This window comes from Carlito syrichta, unplaced genomic scaffold, assembly GCF_000164805.1.
Source record: "Carlito syrichta isolate Samal-C Ts95f unplaced genomic scaffold, Tarsius_syrichta-2.0.1 Scaffold288261, whole genome shotgun sequence".
NCBI lineage: Eukaryota > Metazoa > Chordata > Mammalia > Primates > Tarsiidae > Carlito > Carlito syrichta.
In genome coordinates this window covers 195-7884 of record NW_007232357.1, presented here as the reverse complement: position 1 = coordinate 7884, position 7690 = coordinate 195, and the positions used below count along the sequence as shown (strand labels likewise).

The 7690-nt window shown below is 43.5% G+C and overlaps 1 pseudogene across 1 annotated transcript; it reads right to left on the bottom strand.

Moving 5' to 3' along the window:
- Positions 1 to 6203: 6203 nt before the first annotated feature.
- On the bottom strand, positions 6204 to 7458 carry LOC103255569 (annotated as a pseudogene). Its single transcript, XR_504023.2, has one exon. The product of XR_504023.2 is annotated as a histone-lysine N-methyltransferase, H3 lysine-36 and H4 lysine-20 specific pseudogene (transcript).
- Positions 7459 to 7690: the final 232 nt, after the last annotated feature.

Genomic DNA, 7690 nt, shown 5'->3' with positions numbered 1-7690 from the left:
TTTTTTTTTTTGCGTTCAGTCTCACTTTTGCCCAGGCTGTGGCACGCTCACGAACCACCACAGCCTCGACCTACTGGGCGCAGGCGATCATTCTGCCTCAGCCTTTCAAGTAGCTGGAACTACAGGTGCATGCTGCTATACTCAGCTTATTTTTTTATTGTGGAGATGAGGTCTCACCAAGTTGCCTGGATTGGTCTCGAACTCCTGAGCTCAGGCAGTCCTCTCGCCTCAGCCTCCCAAAGTGTTGGAATTACAAGCTTAAGCCACCGCGCCCTGTCAAGGGTAAGATTCTTGCCAAATGAATAAAAGTGCAGCCGGGATCAGTGGCTCACATCTGTAATCCCAGACGAGGATGGCCTGAGCTCGGGAGCTCAAGACCAGCCTGAGCAACATGGCATGCTGAGACCTCATCTCTACAATAAAAAAAGAAAGAAAAAAAAAGAATTAAAGTGCATATTGAGCATATTAAAGACCTTAAGAACTGAAATGGCCAGGTACGATAGCTCACACCTATAATCCCAGCACTTTGGGAGGCCAGGGTGAGAGGGTTGCCTGAGCCCACATTTCAAGACTAGCCTAGGCAACATGGTGAGACCTTATCTCCACAATAAATCAAGAAAAATTAGCCGGGCATGGTGGCACATATCTGTGGTTCCAGCTACTTGGAAGGCTGAGGTTAAGGATCGCCTGAGCCCAGCAGGTCGAGGCTGCAGTGGCCATGAGCATGCCCCCTGCAGTCCAGCCTGGGTGATAAGAGTGAAACTATGACTCTAAATAAATAAATAAAATAAAAAATAAGCATTGAAACAGCCTTCTTAAATTTGTGAAGGAAAAAGATCGAAACAAGAAGGAAGCATCCGGGCACGGTGGATCATGCCTTTAATCCCAGCACTTTGGAAGTCCAAGGCAGAAGGACTGATCGAGCCCAGGAGTTCAAGACCAGCCTCAACAACATAATTAGATTTCATCGCTACAAAAAAATCCAAAAATTAGCCAGGTATGGTGACACACACCTACAGTCCCAGCTACTCAGGAGGCTAACATTATAGTGAGCCATGATGGTGCCGCTGCACTCCACCCAGGGGACAGAGTAAGACTCCAATTCAAAAGAAGAAGGAAGACAAAGGTACCTGGGTCAAAGTGGAGCACCAGCGTGCTCTACTGAGAAGCACCTTTTGTGAGAACTAATGGGAAGGAGTGTGAGCTGCAGAAACTTACTCTCTATGATTCAGGGCATAATAGGTGCAAGAGGAAAAAAAACTTCTGGACTACAAGAAATTTTAACTAATTGCCTCAAAAAGGAGGACTCAAAGCAACTGAAATTATCTTTTGGATGGGGGGCCCCATGTAGTACATGCTTCCCCTACCAGGTAAATGTTCTGGGAACTCATCAGCATCAGTGGGCCAGCTAGTGTTGTTGTGAGAGGCTGCATTCAGCTTCAGTAAATTTTTGTTTTTGGAGATTCTTTCAACGCATTTGCCCACTTCATAATGGGCAATTCACAAGCACACTTGCCCACACTGTGCTTAGGGTCCTGCAGTTTTTGATCAAAAACAGCACAACCCCGGTGCTCACCATCCCTATTCACCCGATCTCACCTCAAGTAACTTTTGTGAGTGACTTTTTTGTTTCCCCAGATGAAAAACTCCTCAAAGGGAAGCCTGTGCTGATGTGGAAGAGGTGAAACAAAAAACGGCAGCAGCACTAAAAGGCATCAAAATTGACAAGTTCAAAAAACTTTCTGAGCAGTGGAGAAAGCGTCTCGATAGATGTATTACATAAAACAGAGAGTACTTTGAGGGTGATTGAAGTTTAAACATGTGAGAATAGGCTGGGCACACTGGTTCACACCTGTCATCCCAGCACTTTGGGAGGCAGAGGTGAGAAGACTGAATGAGCCCAGGGATTTGAGACCAGCCTGGGCAACTGAGACCTCATCTCTACAATAAATCAAAAAATTAGCCAGGTGTGGTGACACAAGCCTGTGGTGCCAGCTACTTGGAAGGCTGAGGCGGAAGACCACCTGAGTCCAGCAGGTTGAGACTGCAGTGGCCAGTTGTGAGCACGCCACTGCACTCCAGCCTGAGTGGCAAAGTGAAACTCCAACTCAAAAAAATAAATAAATAAATAATAGAGGAGACGTGCCTGGTTATGCTGCCCGAGCTGGGTGGGATGCACTGGCTGTTCACAGGCAGGATCAATAGCTCACTACTCCAACAGGCTTACTCTACCAGGACACTGACACCCTAAACTTGCTTCTCATCTTCTCCAGCCTTCCAAACATAGATTTCAGCATATCGCTTAACAACTAAAACCCCTCACTGGCTTCCAGTTCGTCTCACCTCAATACCAAATGTGTCAGTCTGGATTTCTAGGCCCTACTACTTGATTATTCTCATCCTACCCAAGCAAGGTCTAGCAAGTACCCTCTGAAAAGGCCACGCTCATTGAACTCTCCACATCCAAAGTACCTTCTAAACTTCAGGAACCCAACCCTGTCAAGACCAATTCAAGTCCCACTTCTTTCTTGAAGCTTCAACTGCTCTAGGTTTCACTAATCTCCAATCAATTTCTTTCTTTTTTTTTTTTTTTGAGTTGGAGTCTCACTCTGTCGCCCAGACTGCAGCGCAGTGGCACGGTCCCGACCACTGCAGCCTCAACCTGCTGGGCTCTGGCGATCCTTCCACCTCAGCCTTCCAAGTAGCTGGAACTACAGGTGCGCGCTATCATGCCCAGTTAATTATTTGATTTATTGTAGAGATGAGGTCTTGCCAAGTTGCCCAGGTGGGTCTCAAACCCGCGGGCTCAGGCAATCCACTCACCTCAGCCATCCAAAGCACAGGATTACAGGCTGAGCCACTGAGCCCGGCTTTCCACTCAATTTCTTAACACTTATATAGCACAGAACTTAAGAGAATCACCAATATAATATGTATATCACACCATCTCAGAGCTTTCTACACTCTAAAAACTTTGAGGAGCTCTAAATTCAATGAAGACGACCATAGTACAAATTCTCCATATAAATATCTGAGTGGCCGGCTGTGGTGGTTCAGGCCTGTAATCCCAGAAGTCTGGGAGGCCAAGGTGAGAGGATTGCCTAAACTTAGGGGTTGGAGACCAGCCTGGGGTACTTGGTGAGACCTCGTCTCTACAATAAATAAAAAAATAAGCCAGACATGGTAGCACATGCCTGTAGTTCCAGCTACTAGGAAGGCTGAAGCAAAAGGATCACCTGAGTCTAGCAGTTCAAGGCTGTGGTAGCCGTGAGCATACCACTGCACTCCAGCCTGGGTGACAGAGTAAGACTCCAATTCAAAAAATAGATATATGAGGAAGAATAGAAAACAAACAACTACTGTAATTCAGCCAGTGAGATAAGAAAGACAAGAATACTCAATTCTGATTTCCAGGGTTTCAGTCTTGACTCTAAGTACTGTGAAAGTTCTATGACATCTCTGTTAACTACAAAGCTAGGAAAATACAATGAGATTATCCAGACCAAAGCACTTAATAAACTCTAAGTTATTGCCTGTTTAAACTTGGAGTTCTCGGAACCAACCTTCCTTCGAGATTTTACCAAACACCTACTATGTACAAAGCATAAAGGTTTTGTATGTTGGGATGAATTAGAAGGTATCAATCCAGTTAAACATAAAAGCATCAGGTCAGGATTATAAACCATAATGATAATCATTTCACATTATTCTATACAGAGTACATAACTGAAGAGCAGATGAGGGTAAACCGAAGAGGCTATGCATTCATGACAGGAAGCAATGTGCTTAGAGCTAGCTATACAAATAACAGCAAACACATTGGCATATGCACTTTTCTCTAATTCTAGACAGAGGGTCCACAATTCTAATAACTACCCTTACCTACTACCAAGAGAATCTTATTCTATCACAATATTTACAGACAGAATAAAAGATAAATAACATTTGCTAAGGGTTTTCTAAAAGTTCCAGCCTTCATTAAAGCGTCTATACCTGCTAAAGTGATGAACTGAACTCAACCGGGAACAGTTTGAATAGTCAATACTTTATAGCTACATAGAAGAATTATGTAGCCTTTCCCAAGCTATACTGTTGAGCTAACTTTGCATTCTGAGACTGATCTGTTTAAAAAAAAAAAAAAAGGCAAAAATAAAAGCAATAGGGCCAGGCACAGTGGCTCACACCTATAATCCCAGCATTTAGAAGTACTAGGCTAGAGGACTATCTGAGTCTCGGAGTTCCAGACCAGCCTGGGCAACATGGTGAGATCTTGTCTCTACTATAAAAAAAAAGATAGCCAGGCGTGTTGGCATGCGCCTGTAGGGCCAGTACTGGGAAGGCTGAGGCAAAGGATCACCTGAGCCTAGCAGGTCAAGGCTGCGGTGAGCTGCTATCGTGCCACTGCACTCCAGCCCGGATGACAGTGTGAGACAGCGACATACATACATACATACACAAATGAATGCAACAGACTTCAACCACAACCGTGACAGAGACCCCAACTCAAAATAAATAAATAAACGCAATAGGTTTCAACCACAACCTTGAATCAAAGTCCTAAAAGAAGACACTTGCTTCTTCAAGCAGATAAAGTCTTTAAACAATTTAGATTTTCTCTATGAAAAAACATTTTCTACATTTATACAAGTTTGTTAACTCACATTTTAGGCAAAAAGATACTATCCAAAAGCTCCAACATTTTCAGTTATTTTTAATAAACTAATACTCCACTAACATCTCTTTGATGAGAACCAGATAGGTTTAGGATTCCATTAGTATGTTTCTAAAGAAACAACTATCTGCATTCTCAGATTTAAATTTGTAAATGAAAGCAAAGACAAAACTGTAAGTTGTAAAATTTCAATGTGAACACAAGAAAAAAGATTTGCCTAAGCTGCCCATAGTTTTCAAAACTGCTTATCCACCTGAATGTATCTGGGATAAAACAGACTCAAGATAACCACTAAAACAAATTTTTAAAACCTAAAAACTGCCAAGCTAAGAAACCAAGGAATACTAATGCATATTTAAGATATGAATCAACAGAAACACAAGTGACACACCCACGTTCTCTCCCCATAACTTTAAAGGATACATGGTAAAGTGAATATTTAATGAACTCAAAACAACCACCACGTACCATAAGAGTTTTTCTTAAACCCTTTACAAGGTTATTTCTGATGGATTTGTTGGCCCAAAAGAAAAAAAAAAAAAATTCCTCTTTGATGACATTACTAGTGGTAACCATGACAATGTGTTTGAGTAGAAACAAAATCACAATAAAATATTTAAAGATAGCCGGGCTGGGTGGCTCAGCCTGTAATCCCGCCCCTTTGGGAGGCTAAGGTGAGTGGACTGCCTGAGCCCGCGGGTTCGAGACCCTCCTGGGCAGCGAGAACTCATCTCTACAATAAATCAAAAATTAGCTGGGCATGGTAGCGCATGCCTGTAATTCCGGCTACTTGGAAGGCTGAGGCGCAAGGATCGCCGGAGCCCAGCAGGTCGAGGCTGCGGCACTGCACTCTAGTCTGGGTGACAGAGTGAGACTACAACTCAAAAAAAAAAAAAAATTACAGATGAAAGGACTTTCAGAATCTAGAGGTGATAAAACTGAACTAGCCATTCAGTTAGCTAGAGAAGTCAAGAAATCAAGTATCATTTCAAATTTAAAAAGAATGCTATCATTTGCCAGCCTCTAACACTACACAGCAGTACTGAAAATAGCAACCAACTCAAATTAGATTTTCTCCATTTCTTTACACACACATACATATATGTATGCACCTTTCCAGTTTTTAATCTACTACAGTCCTAGCAAGTCTTGAGGCTGAGGCAGAGGGATTGCTTGAGCCTAGGAGTTCAAGGCCATCCTGGGCAACATAGCAAGACCTATCTGGAAAAAAAATAAATCAATTAAAACTAGAAAAGGTTTCAAGAGCTGATAGTGGCAGTTATTAAAAGCACAGGATGCTGTACCTTCACAACAGGTTGTTCAGAAAACTGGCCTAATTTAAATTTTGACTAATGTCCAAAAAAGCCTTCCCTAACCATTTTAAATCTGTGCTCAAATCGCACTCCAATCTGCAGCAAGAATCAACTCATCAACTAAAAAAATAAACCAAGCCTTACACAGAAACAGGACTCCATGTAATTAATTGGTTCACCTGCTCTCATGAGGCAAAGCCCATCTCTCTCTTTTAAGCTAATCATATGCATACCTCCATCTTAGAAAACTAATTCTGAGATCAATCAAATGCCCTTAAAAGTTTAACACTTCGCCAGTCTCCAGCGGGGAGTTATTTGAGAAAAGCTGAACAGAACCAAACTCATACAGCAGAGATAAGTTTTTTTAAAATCCGAGTAAAATTTCTCCCAAAAAGCTTATCACTGGCAAAGGCTTTCGGCCATGAACCGATAAGCCACCAAAAACAAAGTTGTCGCAAAGTTTCCCCTTTAAGTGGCCTGTGTAGACACACACGTGAGTATATGTTATAAGTTGTACCAAAAACTGCTTACAAATGGCAATTCCTGTGAAGTAGATGATGATGAAGTTCCAGGTAATTCTAGCATGTTTCCTAATGTGCTGGCACTGGAGTCTGGATCATCCTGAAAAGATAAATTTACTGAGTTTAATTGCCCTTCTAGAGTAACGTCTGTGTCTCCTAGTGAGAGGGGGGCGGGGAGAAGGGCTGCTTTTTCACTGCTGCGGTCCACTTCAATTCTTTGCTTATTTCTCTGTGTTTCAGTTTGAGGAGCTAACGACAAGAATGGCGGTTGGACTGCACCGGGTCTACTCTCTGGTGTGCTGTCTTGTTCACTTCCCATGGCCACTTTCACACCATTCTCTGATTTGGGCTCATAACTGCAGGAGGCACTGGTCTGAGTCTCCTCAAAGAGCTCCTCTATCCTCTCATCCTCTGTGACTGGCTGTTCTGGGTCCATTTCAGAATCTACATCTGCATCGTCCACACAAGTAAAATTCTCAAAGTGCAGAAAACCATTCTTGATAGTCTTTGTGACTTTTACCTGGAGTTCAGGGGAGTTATTACAAGAGGGCTCCTGTTTCATAGCAAGTGCTGTAGGACCACCAGGACTCAAGGAAGTGCAAACAACTGGCGACTGAGCTCTTGAATCACTTTTTTCAGGGTCTTGGAAGGATTCTGATCCATCGGTAGACCCATTTAAATACTCTACATTGATCATGGAGGCCAGATCCTGTAGTCTCCGCAGTGGAATGTAACAAGATGGAGAATCTTGTCCATAAGCATTTTGGGATGTTCCACTGACAGTCGACAACTGCATAGTACACCCATTAAGTGGCTCAGAAAAATTGGATTGACCATTACCGAAAGGGCTGTCCTTGTCTTCAGGAGCATCTAAATTCACTGGATTGGAAAAGGGCAGCAGACAGTTTCTTCTAGGCAGTTCACAGGCCTGATCCATGCTGGGCCGGCATCCACCTGGAATCCAAAAACACAGCAATTAACCTAAGTGTGCAGGCCATCTGACTCTCCTCTCCAAGATGGCAGCCACTTCTCACGGCCTAGTGGCCTCTCCGCCTTTCTGCTGCACTTCCAGGGGCGGAAAAGTTCCCCCACCGACGACGGAAAAATGGCCTCGGCGAGCCTCCGAAAGCTCCATTTTCGCGACGCTGGGCAGAGCCTGCCACATGGAAGCGGCCCGGCCCGCC